Raw genomic sequence first — 22046 nt, 5'->3', positions numbered from 1 at the left:
TCGTATGATGGTGCTTTACACCACAAGCTAGACGTGATCACGAAACAATTGTCTTTATTCACAGGTAATTACAACATGAGGGATTAGAATAAATCGTACCCAAAAACGTTACTGTTCCACAAGAGTGTAGGTGTTACGCTATCATACACTGCTTGGTACTAGCGCTTCAGTAACTAGAATCCTCTCCCTTGAGTAGAGATTACAGGGATTTAGAATTAGCAAAAACGAGATTAGTGACACCGGAACTGTATGCCACATGGTAGATAAAGAGAAGGAGTTTTGCTACCTTGAAAAGTAAATAAATAAAAATGCTTGACGGAAGTCAATCATGGACTATGGGAAAACCGGAATCAAAGCGTCTTCAAAAAAATGGTTGAAATGGCTCTGAGCACTATGGGACTTAACAGCTGTGGTCATCAGTCCCCTAGAACTTAGAACTACTTAAACCTGACTAACCTAAGGACATCAGACACATCCATGCCCGAGACAGGATTCGAACCTGCGACCGTAGCAGTCGCGAGGTTCCGGACTGCGCGCCTTGAACCGCGAGACCACCGCGGCCGGCCAAAGCGTCTTAAGTATGGCGTTACGCAGGTATGATGATACTTCCCGCTGTTCAGTGCTTTTTCCATGGCGACACATCCTGTGAAAGTTGTGTAGCCATATCTTGTTTCTAGCATCGAGTGCAACGTCAGACTAACACTCTGTTGCGTCTGTTTTGTCTTTGCGATCTTCGGGAATAAGTGGATCATGATTCTCTGTAAGTTTGCTTCCCTACTCATTGATTCTACACACTAAACTCAGTAACTATTTTGTTGCCAAATCCCCGGCAGATATTAAAAATTACTCACAAATTACCTATCTTTACCGTTTTGTGTGATCCTGAGTGTTTTGTCTTCCAATCACCAATCGACACCAGTTCCTTCATCTGTTACTTAATTAACAACTCTTCCTTCTCATAGGTGCCCTCAACATACTGTTTCTACCTATCTCCACTATCCTCTACCTTTGACGGAGGAACTGGACTGATAAAATAAGAAACGAGCAGAGTCCCCACTAAATCGACGAGGAGAGTAGTATGTGAAATTTGGAGGGTGGAGCAGAAAGGTGTGGCATGAGTTGGGGTAGCACGGTGCTGTTGGGGCAACTAGATAGCCATATTAGTAGGGGAATACCAGGTGTATAATAGGGGCGCCCTTAACGTTCCGGTTCTAAAACTCTGTACATAGAGAACCACTGCCCAGAACGAGTAAGCCGGCCGGAGTGGCCGAGCGGTTAAAGGCGCTACAGTCTGGAACCGCACGACCACTACGGTCGCAGGTTCGAATCCTGCCTCGGGCATGGGTGTGTGTGATGTCCTTAGGTTAGTTAGTTTTAAGTAGTTCTAAGTTCTAGGGGATTTATGACCACAGCAGTTGAGTCCCATAGTGCTCAGAGCCATTTGAATCATTTGAACCCAGAACGAGTAAGCCGGCCTGAGTGGCCGAGCGGTTAAAGGCGCTACAGTCTGGAACCGCACGACCGCTACGGTCGCAGGTTCGAATCCTGCCTCGGGCATGGGTGTGTGTGATGTCCTTAGGTTAGTTAGGTTTAAGTAGTTCTAAGTGCTAGGGGATTTATGACCACAGCAGTTGAGTCCCATAGTGCTCAGAGCCATTTGAATCATTTGAACCCAGAACGAGTAAGCCGGCCTGAGTGGCCGAGTGGTTAAAGGCGCTACAGTCTGGAACCGTACGACCGCTACGGTCGCAGGTTCGAATCCTGCCTCGGGCATGGATGTGTGTGATGTCCTTAGGTTAGTTAGGTTTAAGTAGTTCTAAGTTCTAGAGGATTTATGACCACAGCAGTTGAGTCCCATAGTGCTCAGAGCCATTTGAATCATTTGAACCCAGAACGAGTAAGCCGGCCTTAGTGGCCGAGCGGTTAAAGGCGCTGCAGTCTGGAACCGCACGACCGCTACGGTCGCAGGTTCGAATCCTGCCTCGGGCATGGGTGTGTGTGATGTCGTTAGGTTAGTTAGGTTTAAGTAGTTCTAAGTTTTAGGGGACTTATGACCACAGCAGTTGAGTCCCATAGTGCTCAGAGCCATTTGAACCATTTGAACCAGAACGAGTAAACTTTGAACAGCAGAAAAAAAGACCAGTATTTCACTGCAGACGTCAGAATACGCACGCCAACAGACGCGTGGCACACGGCTGTTACTCAGTTAGCGTGTGAGACGCCCACCGTGACTGTCACCACGAAGGATCGCGCGCTGATAGTAAAGCTCTTTTGCAAGAACGGTGAGTGTGCGTCAGTAGCACTGCATAAGTTCTTGACAATCCACGGTAAGAAAAATTGATCCGATCTCTAATAAGGATGGAGAATATGATTACAAACTTCGAAAAGACAGAGTCTTTTGAAGTGCAATATGGCAGAGGGAGGGAAACAGTTGATCCGAAGTCTATCAAAAACGTAGCCACAGCATTGCAGGAGGAGTCGAGCGGTGGTGTCCTAAAGTGCAGAGCAAGGGGAACTGCCCCGAATGTTGGACATACCCGCCAGAACAGTGCGGAAGATACTACGAAACATCCTGCATTGCTTTCTATACAAAACCACCCATGTTGAGGATTTGCTTACTGCTTATCTACCAACAAGACGAACGTTCGCTGTGGTATTACTTGCTCGCATGAAAGTGCACAATAAATGGCCATGGAAGGGGATGAGCAACATAAAAATCTCACGCACATCACACATTGAAACGGATCTTGTTGTCCCGTTACATATTTTTTCCAATAAATTTCAGTATCGGAGAACTATAGCCAGAGTGTTTTGACTCCGTGTATGACAAACAGAAGAGAACGGACCAAGTGGTGTTTATTTATTTATTTATTTTATTTCATGTGTGCCACGTTTCCTTGTATCCTTTCCCAAATGCGACCTTCGACTGTATGAATGAGATAGTATGTGATGTACCAGCTCTGGTCAGAGGTCGTAGCATTGCACGTGTAGAGTCGTTCTGTGGTAGGATAGTACCAACCCCCTAAACGTGGACAAGTTTAGCAAAGATGGTGGGCACGTCCGGTCAAAGAGATCGCGAAGGTCCGAGGATTGGCTCTGTTAGGTTGGCGAATCATCCCCTTCACCACTTTTTGAACGAATAACTGTTAGGCGAGGTGTCCGGTGGAGCACTTGTTCCTGGGTCGTGGCGCTGGACAGACATGGAGACGCAGCTTTCGTTTTGGTAACGTTAACAAAGGTATTAGATTGTCTGAAATCTACTCGGTAATGAAGTCCAGATGTTGAAATCAGGTGCGAGATTACCTCTAAACCCCGTAAGAGAATTTATTTTCATAATTTATTCGAATTTCAGTAGAACTTTGCGTTTGTGCCTCGGTCAGGCCACACATCATGGGCCATAAGCTCACGGTCATATTCTTGCTCTGCGATTAACGGAAATTCAGTCATTCAATGTATTTCAATCTGCTCTTTCGTTTACAGTAATACTTCGGAGGATTTTTATTTATTTTCCATATGTTTCCTTTGTGAACTTGCTTTCTCACCACGTGGTTGGTTGGAGCAACCGCCACATTGATAAATTGTAGTTTCGTTGTGAAAATGTTTTGTATACGATAAATAATCATACGATAGTCGGCGAGTGTAAAATAAGGAAGGAATAATCTTGTGTGTTCGTATTTTTCTGGATTTCTATTGGCTACCGAAACTTGGCCAGCATTGAAGTGATGATGTTTCCCCCCTTAACTATCTGATTTGTTGGCGATGTCGTGCGTTAAGTAAAATACATGGCTTAGACTCGTGCCACTAGGGAAAGTATCGGATTTTAATGCCCTTTGATTTGATAAAGACCTGCGAAATATTCTTCCACCCTGACCTAGTTTTGCTTATAGTGTCATTGCTGAACTTGTTCTGAGTTACCTTTAGCAACTGAATGTAATAAGCATGGGTTTAGGTATAATTGTGCGCTCGTATAAAATTACATTGAAGCCAGGTCTGCGCTACCCTGTACCATTCCACAATTACTTGGCGAAACTGAACCACGTTAACTAGAGAGACCAGTTTTGATGATGAATATTGCAAGAGAAACACGACTAGTTGTTGAAATACCATCGGTTCTGAATAAATATCAATTAATCTCTATCCTCGACTGATTATTTGCTCCCCCTAAATAAAGAATAGGTGAAACTCAGTACCACAGTCGAATTCTGAGTCATGAAAGCAAATAAAAGCTATATAATGCCTATTAAGCCACGTATAGGTGCCTTCTGTAGTGGTTAAAAAATATTGCGTTATTCGTTACGTTCAAATTTTTACCGGTTGGGAAAACCTTCCGCTAGAAATTATTAATTCCCGGCATTAACTCGCAAGAGCCAGTAATTTCGTGGACCACACGAATTTAAGAAACCATTTACTACACACGGTAGCTTGAAGGAGCTGTAGGACATGACAAAGCGACAGTAATCTTCCTACTTAGGTAGAGTTATACCACCACCAGTACTGGAAGGTTACTTCATTCTGCAGAAGTGACTGTGTGGTACGGGTTGACGACATCGTTTATCGTATGGCCGTATTTTTTCTAGAAGATCAGTACTGCGGGTCTTGTAACCTGTACTGGTAAGAGCTATGAGAGTCTTTTGTGCACCAACGTCATTCAGCAACATGGATGTGTGGGTAGGATCAATTTATGCAAGATGGCGCTCCTCTGCTCATTGCACAGCCAGTAAAGATGCTGCTGCCGAATGATTTCGGAAGTGGCAGAATTATCAGTCGTTATTTTCCTACAGCCTGGCTGTCCAGACCACATGATTTTAATCGCTGTGACTTCTTGCTGTGGGGTTAAGATGCTGTGTTCAATGCTCCAATTACGAACTCAGCTGAATCGAAGGCAAGCATCTGACAACGTATTCTGAGCATGACTCCCGATGCGCTCCGATCTGTTATGGAACATGCTGTTTCTCGATTTTAAATTGTTCAAAAAATTGGTTCAAATGGCTCTGAGGACTATGGGACTTAACATCTACGGTCATCAGTCCCCTAGAACTTAGAACTACTTAAACCTAACTAACCTAAGGACAGCACACAACATCCAGTTTTAAATTGTTGCACATAACAGTGGACAGCATATTGAACATGTCTTGCGCCAGTCCGACCACAAATTGGAACTGATGTCATTATGTTTTTATGCTGTTTTTGGAGCGAGAACAAATAAAAACAGATTTCATTTCGTTTTGTATGCCGTTTTAAGCCTCACAACAATCAAAACAGATTTCATTCATCAGATGATGGTAGATGGGCTTATCTAAATAAAAATATCACAGCTGTTGGCTGCCGAATTGTTGTAGTCATGCACATTGAACAGTGCTGATAGCATAATGAACAACTCAAACCACCGTCGTCTGTTGCGATCCATCTGTTACTTGTAGCCGACCCCGTTTACGTTACGATACTTACAGAGCCACCTATTCGCAAATATTTTCGTTAAAGCTTTTTTGTTCCATAAGGTTTTCCAGTGCGTCAGTAATATGCTGTACAAAAATGATTAAAATGGCTCTGAGTAATATGGGACTTAACTTCTAAGGTCATCAGTCCCCTAGAACTTAGAACTACTTAAACCTAACTAACCTGACGACATCACACACATCCATGCCCAAGGCAGGATTCGAACCTGCGACCATAGCGGTCGCGTGGTTCCAGACTGCAGCGCCTAGAACCGCTCGGCCACCCCGGCTGGCAATATGCTGTACAAATTTGATCTCATTCTGAGCAGTGGTTCTCTGTCTACAGTGTTTTTGAAATGGACCTTTATTTATAGACATCTGTATAAACCGCAAATAGTTGAGGAGTTTGGGTATATGTGCCACCGTGAGATAAAGGGTCTACCGCAGGATGGGAAATCGTGACATGATACCTCAATTTTTTCACAAGACATGTATCCCAAACACATAAAGAAGGGCCTTAGACTGCATGGTGAAAATTTCAGTACACCGCAGAAGACCTTGGTCTAGACATCAGAGGCTGTATTATTTTTTGCACAACATAAAACATTTTGAGCATTCATTATTCACACTTACAAATACAAATGGTTCAAATGGCTCTGAGCACTATAGGACTTAACATCGGAGGCCATCAGTCCCCTAGACCTTAGAACTACTTAAACCTAACGAACCTAAAGACATCACACACACCCATGCCCAAGGCAGGATTCGCACCCGCAACCGTAGCGGTCACGCGGTTCCAGACTGAATCGCCTAGAACCGCTCGGCCACAGCGGCCGGCCTTACAAATACAGGTGTCCATGTAACAGTCACGAGAAATGCAAATGTCTTACAATATTATCGGTTAGAGGTTGTAAGGCAATAGGATTTGACTAATTTTTCAGAAAGTTTTCACTCTAGAATGTGATGCTATGTTATGCGGTCGACCTCTTGAGGACCACTGAAATTCTTTACCCTCCTATAGGCAGAAGCTTTTCTTTTGAGCAGATTCCTAGCAGATTTGTATCACGTGGATGGCTTATGAACACTCTACTCATGGTTAAACTGGCAAAGATACAATACCAATCATTTTGGCTCAGATAAAAACCTGTACATTCTGCGTAGTATGAGGAGATGACTCCGAATGGCTCACAAACGGGAGCGTGTATTGGACTCGTTCTGTGATCAAATGTGTCAGTGTAACGAAGATGTGACTCTCTATAAATTACGCAATGGATTTACATCCAGATTTTCATTGCCAAACGAACAGCGAGAATTGAACATATGAGATATCAACTGCACAAAGGCAGTGTTAAGTTTTACAAAAGTTAAACTATTTCTTTTAATGCAATCAAGGTAACTCAGAAAAATTTAATTAGTGATTTGAGGGAAAATGTTTATATAAATTTTAATTTCCAAATGAAGACTGGAAAATGTGCTAATGGCTTAAAAATCGTTCAGGGCGAGGTCGTTTTGCAAAAAAAAGAAAAAGGTTTTGTTACTTAAAATAAATCAGGGCAGTTAAGAAAAACAACTTCATTCCAGGGAGAACTGAAATATATCACCATCGCTGCTAGTCGTGTAAATGAGACGTAAACAAGTTCATGTCATCAAGGCCTGGTCATTTGGCTCATGATAAGTTGATTTGGCGTGACATTTAACTGTAAAAGAAGCTTTATTCGAACCAAGTAATAAATTCAGGACATTTATAGAACAGAAAAAGCTAGGAACACTCTGGTATCCTGGTCCGACGGTTTTGACAGACCACCAGAAGGCCAGGACACAGACAACAGTCGCTAGGCGGCGACCCTGTAAACTGCGAGCGCTGCTATCGCCGCCACAGCGCTGTGATCGGGCCATGCCTGCCACGCCACCCTATCGGCGCTCACGGAGGACCCTATAAAGTCTGCTGCGCAGGAGCTCAGACTGCGCTTTCACCCCTGCCCTGGCGTACGGGACTACAAGTCCCACCGCCACACCTTCACCTGCCCATGTTAGGCAAAATTTTTCTGCCTGACTCATGTAGTACTATCACCGTCAGAGGGTGGTACGGGACTCCAAGTCCCACCGCCACACCTCCAAAGCGAATTGCAGTGACGGAGTCACTGCCCTGTGGAAATTTACTGCCTCCCCAACACTGTTAGACCGCAATAGACCGGTGACGCTGTATTGTAACATATCACCCCGGACTACAAGTCCATTTAAAAAAAAAAAAAATGCTCAGACTGCAGTCGTGTGCCGACAGCGCTCGTGATAGTTTGTCCGTTTGTCGTTTCCATAGTTACTGCGTGTTGCTATACGGTTTGGTTTTGCTTTCTGGTCTTTGTATTTCACTGTGTGTGTGTGTGTGTGTGTGTGTGTGTGCGCGCATGTTGCACTGGCGATTTCTCACGGACGCCGTCGGCAATTCGGCTGGTATGCTCTGGTCTCGCTCGATTCCAGTTACTAGAATTGGTGATGACGTAAAAGATAACAGTGCATTATGGACGCAGAACTTGCACAATTCATTGAACAGCAACAGCTGCTCCTGCAGGAGCAATTGCAACAGCAGTTCCAGCAGCAACTGGGTGTTTTGGTTCAGTATGTTGTCCACCACTGCAGCTGCCACACTCCGTACTGTTCTGCAGATTCTCGCCATTGAAAGACTTCCCACACCTTCACAACTGGCAATGGGCCCCAATTCACAGATACGCCCTTTCAACAGTTCTACACCACCGACCACATCAATCACCCATGTAACTTTCTGTTTCAACCCCTCCTCCAATGGCAAAGTGTAGGAGATGGTGCGAACATTTAAGCAACAAAATTTGAAGGCAACAACCATGATGTTCCTGAGCATCTGCAGATCGACCCCTGTCCATGTCCACAGCCCAGCAGAACACCTCCATGATCGAGAGCAGTGTATCCTCCTCCATCTCCTGGAATTCCAACCCAAGGAACCCTAGCTCTGACATGCTCGAAGATGACTTCCAGGTTTGGCTGTTTGGGTACTTTCTTATTGGGCAAAACCCTCATGGATACCAGCTACTATAGTGGCTACTCATGGGCAGCACCTTATGACAGTTGATATCTCAAGAGGTTTGGAGTGTCAGGACATGCACCAAGTGAGTCCTTGCCACCAGCCTACACCTTCAGCAGTGGATCGCTCTCACATCTCCCTTAGTATTTGTGTTGGATGATGATGATGATGACCATGATGATAATGGTGATGAGAGATGGGACAGGGTGAAACCGAGTGCCAGCAGATAGCCTACTTCTCATGAATAGTACAAGGGACCACCAAGCTTTATGTCCAGATCTGATGGATGGACCACAATCAACAGTGTCAGATGCCCTCACTTCAAAAGACAGTCCAGAGATGTTTGGTCTTTAAACCAGGACATTGGCATAAAGTCCAGTAATCAGGAACTTTATGCCACCACTTCTCCTCCCCTTGCCAGCCAAATACTGAAAGTGAAAGTTTTTTCCACCACCAAGACTTGAAAAATAAATTAAAATTAATGTACCCATGTGGACCTCTGAAAACCACACATGGTGATAGAGGGTGGTATGTAGGCCGAGTTCACGGTGGAGGCACATCATGTTTCGTTCAGGTCACGCAGGCGTCTGATATCCCAGGAATGTGCCAACTTAGTGGGGACATGGTAAAAACCCTGTTAAGGTAATTGGCAAAACAGGCGCGATAATGGGAACAGAGCACAACCTGCACATGTGCGTACCGGCTGCTGTGTCTGAGCAGTCCTAGGCGCTTCAGTCTGGAACCGCACTGCTGCTACGGTCGCAGTGTAGGGAAGCAGCATACTCACGCCTTATAAAATTCACATCAGTCTTTCCATTGTGTGCCAGCCTAGTCTGCTGTAACTAGCTCTGACGTCATAAATATTGCGCAATACTTTAAAATGAAGTAAATAAGCTGAAACGTTTCTAGCATGTCAGGAGTAATACAAAATCAATATGTGTTGGATATCAGTTCAATAACTTTAACCATTTTCGAAATTTGGATGTTTTTCTGTAAAAATCATTGGCGCAACAGAAAAGAGCTAGAAACTTAAAAATTTATATTTAGATTCCTTTTGCATAAAAATTTAGTAGAAACAGTATTCTGGAACCCACAAATTAAAATTTTAGTTGAAATTCATGATTTTCTGGTTTTTGTCTTAGAAATTAAGGAAGCAATGATTTATTCGATAACTTAAAGTGGTGAATTACTAGCCCAGCGGCTAGTCGGGAGAGCAGATTTGGTCAGGCGTTCCCTTAGCCGTCTGCACCGCGGGTTTATATGTAAGAACGCTGCGTGAGAGAAAAAAGGCCCCAGTTCTCTCCAGACGCTGATTAGCGCACCACCTGTGCTGGGAGTCGCGTCGTGTTGCTATCGTTGATATAAACAGTCTCAGATGCAATAATAAGTTACTCAGGATACGTTTAACCATGAAATCGTTTTCGAGTGAAGTGTTAATTTTGGGATGATGTTAATGATCTAACTTTAGTTTGCGTATGTCGTATTTTCACGTGCCGCCGCAGGACATTCTACCATTATTAGCGTGGCGTTTGATGAACATTATCATCAAATTATGGCGAGCATTCACTTAAACACTTAATTTGAACAGTTATAGTTGCATCAGTGCATTAGACTCTGAACTGCTCTGGTAGTTGGATAGTGTGGATTCTTTTTGGTCTGCGTCTTTCAGAATATAGTGAACATTTTAGAGAGAATGGTTTTTGATTATGAATCCCAGACAATCCCCTAATTCCTCAGAGCTATAAGCTGTAGCTATAAATGTATTTCTCAGGTGAAGTGGGCACTAGGAATGCTAATTACAGGCTTCACTCTTTTGCTAATCACTTTCTGGTTGCCAATATTGTAGTTAGAGAGCCAGTGTTGAGAACAGCAAACAAGAGCATAAATACAAAACATTTATTCTATTATTCCACCCACCGCCCCACATATGGTGCCAATCGGGCAGGAAAGAAACTGAGTAAAAGTGAAAGTGATTTTTAAATATTTGGATTCGGAAGTGGAATGCGACACGCAACTGAGCAATGGAACAGTGATAGACGGTGTTACGTGTGCATGTGGACGACGCAATTGGATTAACAGCGCATCTGGATTGACGGAGCTGGCACTGAGTCTAGCGGCGCTGCCGGCATTGCGAGAGCCAATTTCGCCTCACCGCAGTCGTCTGCAGGAGCAAGCGGAGCCACGCCTGCAGTTGCGGGCCACGCAAACACACAGCAGCTGTCGAAGTGCCGTCTGCAGTTCAACGCGCCGCGTCGCTTCAGTAATCCTGGTACGCCGCGCCGGTAACGCCATATGTCGTGCAGAAGGAACTAAGTTAAGTGAAAAGCTGTTAAAATTTTTATTAACCAGCACTAAAAGACTGTCGGCGATGGAACCGCCAGAAGAAACTGAGGTTAAATTTATATCAGAACCTATGTCTGTTGAGGGAACTTTAAATCCAGAAAACGGTTCAAGTGTAAATATGCGTGAAAATGGTAACGTTAATGTGAAATATGAAGTATTGTCTCCTGACGGTAGTGTGAAAAGGGGCAATGATTCAATAATAGAGACCCCTGTAGTAATGCAAAAATCAGAAATTGTTAATTTATTGGATGATAGTTTATCTGATGACTTAAAAACGAAGCAGTCATCAGAGGTGGCAGAGTTTAAAAAGGATAAGTTAGATATGACTGATCAATCAGATATTTCATTTCGTTTTGATGACTCTGGTATTGGAGCTAGTTTTTCGTCACCTGAGTGTGATAAAAACCCAGCTAGTGAGCAACCCAAAGATACTGGGGCAATTGATTTAAATGTTATATTACAAGCAATAGCTACCAGTAATGCTAAAATGACAGCAGAATTAAAGTCTGAAATAACTGAGGTCAAAAGCAGTGGCGCTGAATTAAAGTATGAGATTGTGGCCAGCCAAACTAATTTTAATAAACGATTGGAGGTAATGGACAATACCTTCAAGGATGGTTGCAATAAGTTGAAAGAGGATCTGGACAGTTTGAATTATAAAACTGATTACAATCATGAGGATATTAAGGAAAAGGTTGCTCAACAATTTTCTGAAATGTGTAAAACAGTAAAATCCGAAGTTGCTGAGGTTCACAAAGACTTCCAAATGGAAGATGCGAAGCTGGAGCACAAGTTAACAGAAAAGATCGAGGCGGAATCTGAACTCAACAATTTTCTGAAATGTGTAAAACAGTAAAATCCGAAGTTGCTGAGGTTCACAAAGACTTCCAAATGGAAGATGCGAAGCTGGAGCACAAGTTAACAGAAAAGATCGAGGCGGAATCTGAACTGTGCTCAGATAGGTTTAATGCTGTTAATATAAAAGTAAACATATGTCAAGCAGAAGTAGATGCAATGAAAACTGATACTACTCATATTGTGCAAAGAGTAGATAATGTTGAAATTAGAGTAGAAAATATTAGTACTAACATTGCTAACATTGAGAGTAAAGTAGCTCCAGTAACTTCTGGTAATGGTAGTATGCAAAAAATTGTAGCTGCAAATGCCGCTTTTATCGGGGGTCGGCAGTTCTTGCTGTTCGATCCAGATAAAAATATCTACCCGCTAGATTTCTGGTACGATTTTGAAGATGTGATTCCACCAACTTGGTCTGAACGAGACAAAATCTCATTTATTAGAAGCCATTTAGCGGGTGACGCCATGCGTTGGTCAGCTGATGTTATGTTGAAGTGTAAAACATTAGCGGAATTTAAAACAGCTTTCATTAATGAGTATTGGTCTAGTAGTAAGCAAAATGAAGTGTTGAGAGAATTTTGGAGTGGAAAACGCTTCAATGCAGGCAAGGAATCTATTAATTTGCCAGGTCATGGATCTCACGTTTGTCAGATTTGGCCGAAAAGCTAAAACCTGAAATGATAATACTAGATCTTGAAGCCAAACTCCCATGGTATTGGCAAACTAGAATTATATCTGCCCCTAGAGACAATCTGGATCGTTTCATTGAATATTTGAAACGTGTAGAGCGTGTGGCTGCCAATGAGGAGCAAGCACGTAATAACAGAAATGCTAATAACACTAGTAGTAATTTTAAGAACGAGCAGAATGGCAATGTAAACATCAGAACAGTAGGTGTTCGCAATCCTAAGAGAGGTAGGAATTGGAGAAATAATTATCAGAACCAACAATGGCATCCAAATGATAGTAATTTTGTTTCGAACAAAATTATGCAGGTAAACAAAAGTGTGGAAAGCAATGCGGTGCCAGTTAACTATAATGCAAATAAAGGAAACAGCAGTAGGCCGAGGCAGGAAAACTAGTTCCCGTCTATGAGGACACTGGCGCTCACCAGGCGGTTACTTTTCCTAAGCCAGTAATTACAATAATTGGTAAGACACATCAGAATACTCAAAGTGAACATGTGGATGAAGGGTCGGTAGCATCTAAGGATACAGCGGAAATATTAGATCACTCACAGTATTTGATAGATACCGTGTTGGAGACTCTTTCTAAGTGGGAAGAGGAAGAGAAGGCGCAGCAGTGTAACAGTAGGGAAGAGCTACAAAATACTGAATTGTCAGGTGAAGAAGCAGAAGTTATTCATGCTTATATTTACTATGAGGATGATGTGCTCTTATCTAAAGTGCCTGTGCAGGAAGTTGATACTGTACTAATAGATTTAGGACAGGAGGTAAGTGAGAGTGTAGAGGATAGCCTGTTGGGGGTCGATGAACCCAGTAGCTGTGACCAGTTGTCACTTGAGAAGGAACCCGACGATAATAATGAAAGTGGTTTAGCTGTAACTAGTGTTATGCCCGGTCTGGAGGCGCAGAATCGCTCAGACTGCAGTAATTTGGGTCATGTTCAGCAAACTAAATGTAATTAAGTCGTGCGGCGTTTCGATTTGAAATTAATAGGCCGACTGGAAAAGGCAGCTGAAAATGTAATTCAGGAAACCCCTACACGCTTTGACCTAAATGTAATGAAGACAGATGTCGATCACTTTAGTTGGAGACAAATCCAAAAGGAACTATTGGATGAGTTTGAGGAACCACCTGTACAAACTATAATAAGCCACCCTATAATAATAGTGGATATGTTGGGTATCAATGTACGTTGTCTCTTAGAGAGTGGAAGTGAGGTGCGTGCGATATCTCAGTCCTTCTTTGATGCATTACCTGGTAAAGACAAGCTTACAGTAATGACGGTGTCAGGACTAAGAATAATTAGTGCTACTGGCAAGGTGTCAAAAACGATAAAACAAGAAACTTTGCTACCCTTTAACATTAATGGTAATTTAATTGACCATCCATGCTTAATTGTAAATTTTCTCAGTATTGAGGTTTTAATTGGCATAGATTTCTTGTCAAAATATCAGAGTGTTGTTGACTTTGAAAGAAGCCAGATATAAATAATCTTGCCGATAACCGGAGTAATTACGGTACCTTTTATTGATAAACATGTAGTAACTAATGATGAAACTTGGGAGCTGCCTATACGAGTTCGGAAAAATAGGAGATATTGGGACGAAGGTGTTAATCTTAGTAAAAGTAAGCTAAACACAGAAGAAGAAGAAGAAGCAATTATTTTGGACAAGATAGAAGCTATGTTGCAGGAAATCGATAAAATTTCAGCTAATCAGAAGGAAGAACTGAGACAGGTTTTAAAAAGGCATCATAAGGTATTTTCAGATCGACCTGGCGTGGTCAAAGGTTATGAATGTCAATTAAAGGTGAAACCTGGCCAAGTGTTTTTCAGGAAGCCATACCAAGTACATGTAGCTAGGAAGGAGGCGGTTCGAAAGGAGATACAGAGAATGCTAGATGGGGTGCGATTTAAAAAGCGGTCAGTGAGTACAATAATCCTCTTGTTGTTGTACCAAAAAGAGACGGGAGTGTCAGATTGGTCTTGGACGCTTGTTGGTTGAATGAAATAGTGGTTAGGGAAAGTGATACAATTCTGTAGGGTGGAGGTTGTGCTGTAACCTCTACACAGTGCGGCAGCTGTGCAGTCCCAGCTGTGTGAGATCTTCTTTCCTTTTCAGGTTTCACTCATTCTTCATCTTTCCTATCCACCAAAATTTCGGCTCTTACTCTCAAATACTAAAATCTTCCGGTATAACTATCAAGCCAGCATTAAACTAATGAATTCTGTAGGGAGGAGGTTGTTCTGTAACCTCTACACAGTGTGGCAGCTGTGCAGTCCCAGCTGGGTGAGATCTTCTTTCCCATTTCAGGTCTCACTCTATCTTCATCCTTCCTATCCACCAAAGTTTCGACTCCTTCTTAGCAATACAAAAATTTTCCGTTATGGCTATCAAGTCATGAGTTCTGTAACCATTCTATCCACCGATTAGTGAAGAAAATACCTAATGTGACAAACCTAACAGTGACATAAACAACAGAGAAGTATGATGTAATTGAGATACAAAGGTGTTTGAGTAACAAGTGTGTATGGAACCCTGGTAATATTATAAGTACAAAGTTGTTGTTTTATTGGAAATGTTCCACCAACAGTAATTTAAAAAGACATACAAATTCGTGTACAAGCAGGATATGAAGTGGCAGTGAAACCTATTGTATGCTGTAGAGCTAACTAATTAATAGCAAAAGAGACTGCTTAGTGTTATGAAAAATATGCAGATAAGTTGTAAGAATGAACTCACCTTGTGTAGCAAGGAATGGCAGTGTAATAGAATTGAACAGTGTTTGTGGTTGAGACGTGAAGGACACGTCCTTGAAATATTTATAAGGTTGGAGCTGGCCGTTATTTGGTGTAGTGTGTGACAGGACACACCTACACGTATTGAGGTTATGAGTTGGAGGCGTGAATGCGACCATAGGTACCCTTATGTTAGATGAGACAGAGCAGCTCATGGTGTCCTGTAGGTTTAAGGAATTTAGCATTACGCTCGGCCATAATTACTTAATGCACTTTAGTGGTAGGTCGAGAGAGACTACCTGTGGTTTCAGCATCCAATCAAGTGGAAATGGATTGCAACGTGAGCAAATTGATCAGCTGCAATACACTATAGATATGAAATAAATGTGCTATCCTATGCGCTAAATGTTAATAGAGTGACTGCTAAATAAGTACATACACTAGCAACATAATTGAGTAACATAATGGCAGACGTGAAACATTATTTATAGTTCAGCATAAATACACTTCGATGAAGTAAGTACATAATTGCAGATGTGGAACTGACACAGCAGCAGAGGACCAATAAGTGGATTTAGTAGTCAACTAAACGTAGTGTGTTTTGAACACTCAGAACTGTACTATTACAACAAGTTACTCACATGTACGAAGAGGCTGAGAAGACAACTGGTAATCAAATATACTCATACTATCTCTAAGAATAAGGTAATCGAAGATGAGTCAGTTAAGTGAATAAAATACAGATTTGTCAGGAATGTACCGAGCATTGGTTCAGTGTTCCGGCCTAGAAATAATAAATTGAGACTACATAGGATTTTTCATTGTATGCCTTGAGCATAAATTTTCCCTAGTACGTGACTAACGGCGTTTTGAGCCATTTGTTTTCCGATTTTATGACAGTTAAGTAACAGCGAGAGTAAAACTGAAAAAGTTCTGTTAACTTTGTTCCAGCAACATATTGAAAGATAAAATGTATATATGTATCCCCATTTCATTGTGACCCACCCTTAGATATTAAGTGAACAGAGTCTGAAGCACTCTTTTCGTTTGTTCTACAGGACAAACCAGATAATGGCAGCCTGGTAGCTGTTTGAAAGCGTGGAGTGACTTGGACATAACTCACAGTGACCCCTCCCCTTTCCCCATGTAATTTAGAGTGAACGTGAAGGACGCACACCATAGCAACTTCCCCTCCTCTACCCTTGTGAATGGAAGTGTAGAACGCCAGCCAAAGCGACTGATTTGTGAAATTTTCTTTCAGGTTTACGAAAGACTGCTAAGATATAATTATCTGTTTATGTATCATGAATAACTGTGTTATTTTCTTTGAATTTGTGTATGTAAAAATATTTACAAACAATTTAATGGATTTAAGGTTTTCATAATTTTATGTATTTTTATGTGTTTGTCTGTCTAAGGCAATATGATTTTGCTTAAATTTTGAGTGATAATGTTGCTTAAGAGGCAGTGAATATGCCAGCAATTTAAATAATTGAAGTAGGTAACAAGTTTTCTTTTAATATTTCTGTATATTTACACTTCAATTTTAATTTTCATAGGGAGTTAAGCTGTACTCTTGCTTCCCTTTTTGTAATTAATCTTTTTATTTACATTAAAAATAAATTAAGTAGAGGGTTATGTAGGGGAGCAGCATACTCACGCTTTATAAAATTCACATCAGTCTTTCCATTGTGTGCCAGCCTAGTCCGCTGTAACTAGCTCTGACGTCATAAATATTGCGCAATACTTTAAAATTGAAGTAAATAACCTGAAACGTTTCTAGCATGTCAGGAGTAATACAAAATCAATATGTGTTGGATATCAGTTCAATAACTTTAACCATTTTCGAAATTTGGATGTTTTTCTGTAAAAATGATTGGCGCAACAGAAAAGAGCTAGAAACTTAAAAATTTATATTTAGATTCCTTTTGCATAATAATTTAGTAGAAACAGTATTCTGAATCTCACAAATTAAAATTTTTGTTGAAATTCATGATTTTCTGGTTTTTGTCTTAGAAATTAAGGGTGTAAGAATGCTGCGCGATAGAAAAACGGCCCCAGTTCTCTCCAGACGCTGATTAGCGCACCACCTGTGCAGGGAGTCGCGTCGCGTCGGTATCGTTGATATAAACAGCCTCGGATGCAGTAATAAGTTACTCAGGATACACGTAACCATGAAATCGTTTTCGAGTGAAGTGTTAATTTTGGGATGACGTTAATGATCTAACTTTAGTTTGCGTATGTCGTATTTTCACGTGCCGCCGCAGGACAGACATTCTACCATTATTAGCGTGGCGTTTGATGAACATTATCATCAAATTATGGTGAGTATTCACTTAAACACTTAATTTGAACAGTTGCATCAGCGCATTAGACTCTGAACTGCTCTGGTAGTTGGATTGTGTGGATTCTTTTTTTTGTCTGTGACTTTCTGAATATAGTGAACATTTTAGAAAGAATGGTTTTTGATTATGAATCCCAGACAATCCCCCCCTAATTCCTCAGAGCTATAAGCTGTAGCTATAAATGTATTTCTCAGATGAAGTGGGCACTAGGAATTCTAATTAAAGGCTTCACGTTTTGCTAATCACTTTCTGGTTGCCAATATTGTAGTTAGAGAGCCAGTGTTGAGAACGGTAAACAACAGCATTAAATAAATAATAGGAACATTAACAATTATTCCAACCGTCGCCCCACAGCAGGTTCGAATCGTGCCTTGGGCATGGATGTGTGTGTTGTACTTAGTTAGGTTTAGGTAGTTCTAAGCCTAGGGGACTGATGAACTCAGATGTTAAGTCTCTTAGTATTTAGAGCCATTTGAACCATTTTTTTTCCACATGTGCGTTCTGCAAGTACTGCCAAAAATCAAGGGTTGAGGGAGGAGGACCTCCATACAGACATGCCAAGATCCAGCCATTTATTCAGAGAACCACCCGAAACTTTGTGGAAGGAGAATATTCCACCAACAGGTAAAGGAAGGAGTTAGGATCAATAACGTGTGGCGCCAGTCGTTCAAAAGATGCGACCATTTGTCGCCCCAACAACCAGATATCCGCAACGGCTACACACGTAATCGGTTATGATCATACTCAACACTACGATGATCGGCACAGAGTTGGCTGTCCGTAAGTCCTTTGGCAAAGAGCCGCTGATCAGTGGGATACTTTCAGTAGGCAACAAAAAGAAAGACGTCAACAGCCGACCAAGAAACTGTGATGAATATGCCGCCAACCACAGTCCACCGTAACAATGGGAACTTGCATTCTACAACGTTACAGGCTACAACATGTAGAAGAAGGATATAAAAATCCTTTGCCTGTGGCTAGCGCATTCGTGGGAGTTCAGTGTGAGCATAACAGAGCTCCGAACTCCGTGATGTGTGCAGACGCTTGAGTACAACGTCCTGGCCTAAGCAGAATCTGTGGAACTTCCGCTACGTGAACCATTCCGGATGCCACACAGACATTTAGGTAAGCAGCATGTTGCAAAGAATCGTGGCAGCGCAGGGAGTTGTGACTGATCATCATACAGCCTCAACGACGTAAAGGTGGTCCCAAGGTAGCGGAGACGTTGGTCACAGAGCAAGGAGGTAGCCGACAACCAGTAGACAGTGCCGTGGATTTGAGCACGTTATTCGCACTTTCAGGCGCTCTCCCATGAGCCGTGATGGTGTCGAGGACCTGTGCGACCTCCTTCTGAGAACGAACTAGCAGCAGGAGGTCAACTGCTTATGCCCGACATCGGAAGGTGTAACCGCGTAAGAGGAGTCCAGACAACCGCATCATCATCAGGTCTATGGGCGGCTCCAGCATCACTGCAGGAAGGTATATGAATTGTGGACTGTTTTGGTGGACTGTCCATTGGATCAGTATCAGACCTGTCACACGCCCACTGACCTGGATCAACGAAAGTGCGCAGCTAAGGGGCCGCCGAAGGGGGCTGGTGAGCCGTCCAGAGAAGCCACCGTTCTGTGACAGAAATTAGAATCATGTGGCGCATCCTGTCAAATGCACTGTCAAGATTTACAGGTGTGATTGCCGCTCGAAGTCTGCACCCCTCTGGCAGCGCAATCACTTCACGGCAGTCTCCAGTGGCTGTCTGCACGCTAATCGTTTCATGTGGCGTTGTTTCCTCGGTGTAGACCGCAGCCGTCCTGGAAGCCGGGCGGTTCTAGGCACTACAGTCTGGAACCGCGCGACCGCTACGGTGGCAGGTTCGAATCCTGCCTCGGGCATGGGTGTTTGTGATGTCCTTAGTTAGGTATAAGTAGTTCTAAGTTCTAGGGGACTGATGACCTCAGACGTTAAGTCCCACAGTGCTCAGAGCCATTTGAACCATTTTTTGTAGAGCGCATGTGGTAAGAGGGGTCTGCAGCGCATTGCCAGTAATAGCTCAAAAATCTTGTAATCTATATTTAATAAGGTGATAGTGTGGTAGTGGGATGTCGTAATTCCCTGTGTCGGGTTATGAACGAGAACAATAATGCCCTCGACAAAAGCTTGCGGAATCGCAGCTGTAGACGTGATCAGTTGATTATATATGTCTGTTCTTCATGTAGACGTGAGACATCAATACGTACTATAAAATGCAGCTGTGGGTCCTTCGATGGCTGGTGACTTGCGCAGCGCACCCCTGAAGATAGCGGTAGTCACTCTCTCGGAGGTGAAATGTTCCACTAACGAAATACCCTCCTCAAACGTGAGGGCGCGTGGAACGTTCACTGCGATAGTAACGAAGTCCAGGATGGCCCCATCATCGCCACTGTAGACTCGGTGATAACATTTGACAAAGCTATCGAATCGACAAAGCTATCGAATATGTCCGATTGTCAGATGATCCGCTGCGCATGGTGATCGACGAGTTCGGTGACTAATTTTTGTTTTTGATGTCTGCAATCCTGCATGAACGGATTCTACCGCCACACCCCATCAGGTTTGCGGGCACGCGCCACACCCACCTGTAATTTCCGGCGAGTAATCGCTAGTATCTTCGCCTTAATCATGCTGCGTTCAGTCTGCACCTCTGGGGAAGGTGCCTCGCCATTTAGGTCTCAGAGGGCGCTGAAGCAGAAGTCTGTAGTGTGCCTGTGCCAAGTGGCAACCTCGCTGCTGTAAGTGATGAATGTGTGATGGAGCATCGCTTTTACACATTCCAGCCACCATTCCACCACTAATGCTTAGGATCGGAGACGCTGTTCGCACCTTTTCACTTCTCAGTGGTACTTTGGCAACAATGAGGATCCTGCAGATGCTGAGTATTGAATTTGCATGTTGCCTGACTCCTCCAGAATCCACTAGCGGGAAAGGAGCAGTGTACACATGTGCCCACAGTGGTCAGAGAACACCAAAGACCATCCCACGAGAGACTTAAATGTGGTGTAATAAACTTACAGAATGGATCGTTTGAAGCGCTCCGTACCTACAAGGTATCCCACAAGGCCAGATCGCGAACAATGACACACACCTCTTAGCGCCTTGTAAAATTTGGGTATTGACCTTTCCGGCTGAGTACGCAGTTACAGTTCCCACCACAGAGAAGATGTTGAGGTTGACGTAAGAACATTGGAGTAATCTGCGCCGCACAAAATCGTGCTGTTTCACGCCGACGCTCGGTACCAGAAGGCGCTTGGACATTAATGAAACGCCTGGACTGAATCATAAATGCCATGCCCGTGACAGACGGTAGCTACGTGATGCCAGGGCCAAGGTGGTCACCATGTAATGCATAGATATTATATCCTGCTATCTGCGGTAGCGCTGTGAAATGCACATCCTGTAACACTGCAATGTCTAGTTCCGAAGCCCATATCATTTCTTACAGGATCTTGACTGGCGCGCGGACACCGTTGACATTCAGTGTCGCTTACGGTATGCTTGTAGGTGGGCCACACTGAGATGGGCCCCGGCAGGTGGCTGCTGCGAAGATACGGGGGTTCCCGGCAGCAGGCGCTGCCGGCGTCCTTCCCACGGCCCGGAAGTAGACATCAGAAGGTTGCCTCCCATTACGGTGGGGTCTCCCGTTAGGATCTGCTGTTTCTTCAAAATCCTCGCTCTGCGCCAGCGGTGTCTCGGCCGCCGTGGTATCCACATGTTCAACGACTGCCGACACCACCAGATCGGCTGGTATCGTTCCTCCTTCGGTAGGGACATCAAAGGCAGAAACATTCCGTTTCGTCGATGCGACATCCATTAAGGGCCTCCGATCGTCTCCGACGCTGAAACTTTGGTTTGAGCAACAGGTAGTGATCACCTGGACAGGGAGAAGAGTCCTGTTGCGACGGCATACGACGCGTTCTTTTGCATTGTTTACGCAATCGGTTTTTCGTGTCTGTAGAAGGCAGGGAGTGGCGCCGGTCAGGCAGAAAGGCCGCAGTCAGGACAACTAGAGAGTCGACCAAGGAGTCACGTTCGACATCAGCGTCGACCACGGGCGCAGCCGGCGCAACCATCGTAGCTGAGGACTTTGCTGCGGCCACATCGTCAGTCACCTTGTCCGCAGCCGGTTCAGGAAGGGCCAGAACGCTATCCATCAGCTGTTCACCTGATTCCGAGAGCCGCCAAGCAGGCGGTGGCGACTCAAGCGCCGCTCCATATGTGATCAGGAATATCGTAGATGACGAGGGAAGTACCACGCCTGTAGTCGGTAATTGTGTTATCTTTCGCTGCAGACATTCAGATCTGATGTACACCTAAAATAAGTACGCGGCTTCCATCGTACATGATTACTGCACAATAACCGCTGATGGTCAGGTAAGACCAACTGTAATATGACGCAACACGTTAAGAACACGGTATATGTGCAAAAGGGCCCGGCATTCTGCGTTACGGTCACGTACAGCGCCGTATGGCCAAAAAATCGCTGTGACGTCGTCTGCAGGTATCTCGAATAGATATAATGCCAAACTCCGCATGTTATATTTTGACCAAGCCAACGTG

At 43.5% G+C, this 22046-nt stretch overlaps 2 non-coding genes across 2 annotated transcripts; both read left to right on the top strand.

Annotated features, from left to right (window-relative positions):
* Nucleotides 1-1473: 1473 nt before the first annotated feature.
* Trnas-gga lies at nt 1474-1557 on the top strand. Its single transcript is given in 2 exon segments — nt 1474-1513; nt 1523-1557. It is a non-coding gene; the product is annotated as a tRNA-Ser (tRNA).
* A 132-nt stretch (nt 1558-1689) lies between these two features.
* Nucleotides 1690-1773, top strand: Trnap-ugg. The gene has a single exon. It is a non-coding gene; the product is annotated as a tRNA-Pro (tRNA).
* The last annotated feature ends 20273 nt before the right edge of the window (nt 1774-22046 follow it).

Source organism: Schistocerca americana, chromosome 5, assembly GCF_021461395.2.
Source record: "Schistocerca americana isolate TAMUIC-IGC-003095 chromosome 5, iqSchAmer2.1, whole genome shotgun sequence".
Taxonomy (NCBI): domain Eukaryota; kingdom Metazoa; phylum Arthropoda; class Insecta; order Orthoptera; family Acrididae; genus Schistocerca; species Schistocerca americana.
The sequence above is the reverse complement of the archived record's forward strand: the minus strand, read 5'-3'. Positions and strand labels throughout refer to the sequence as shown.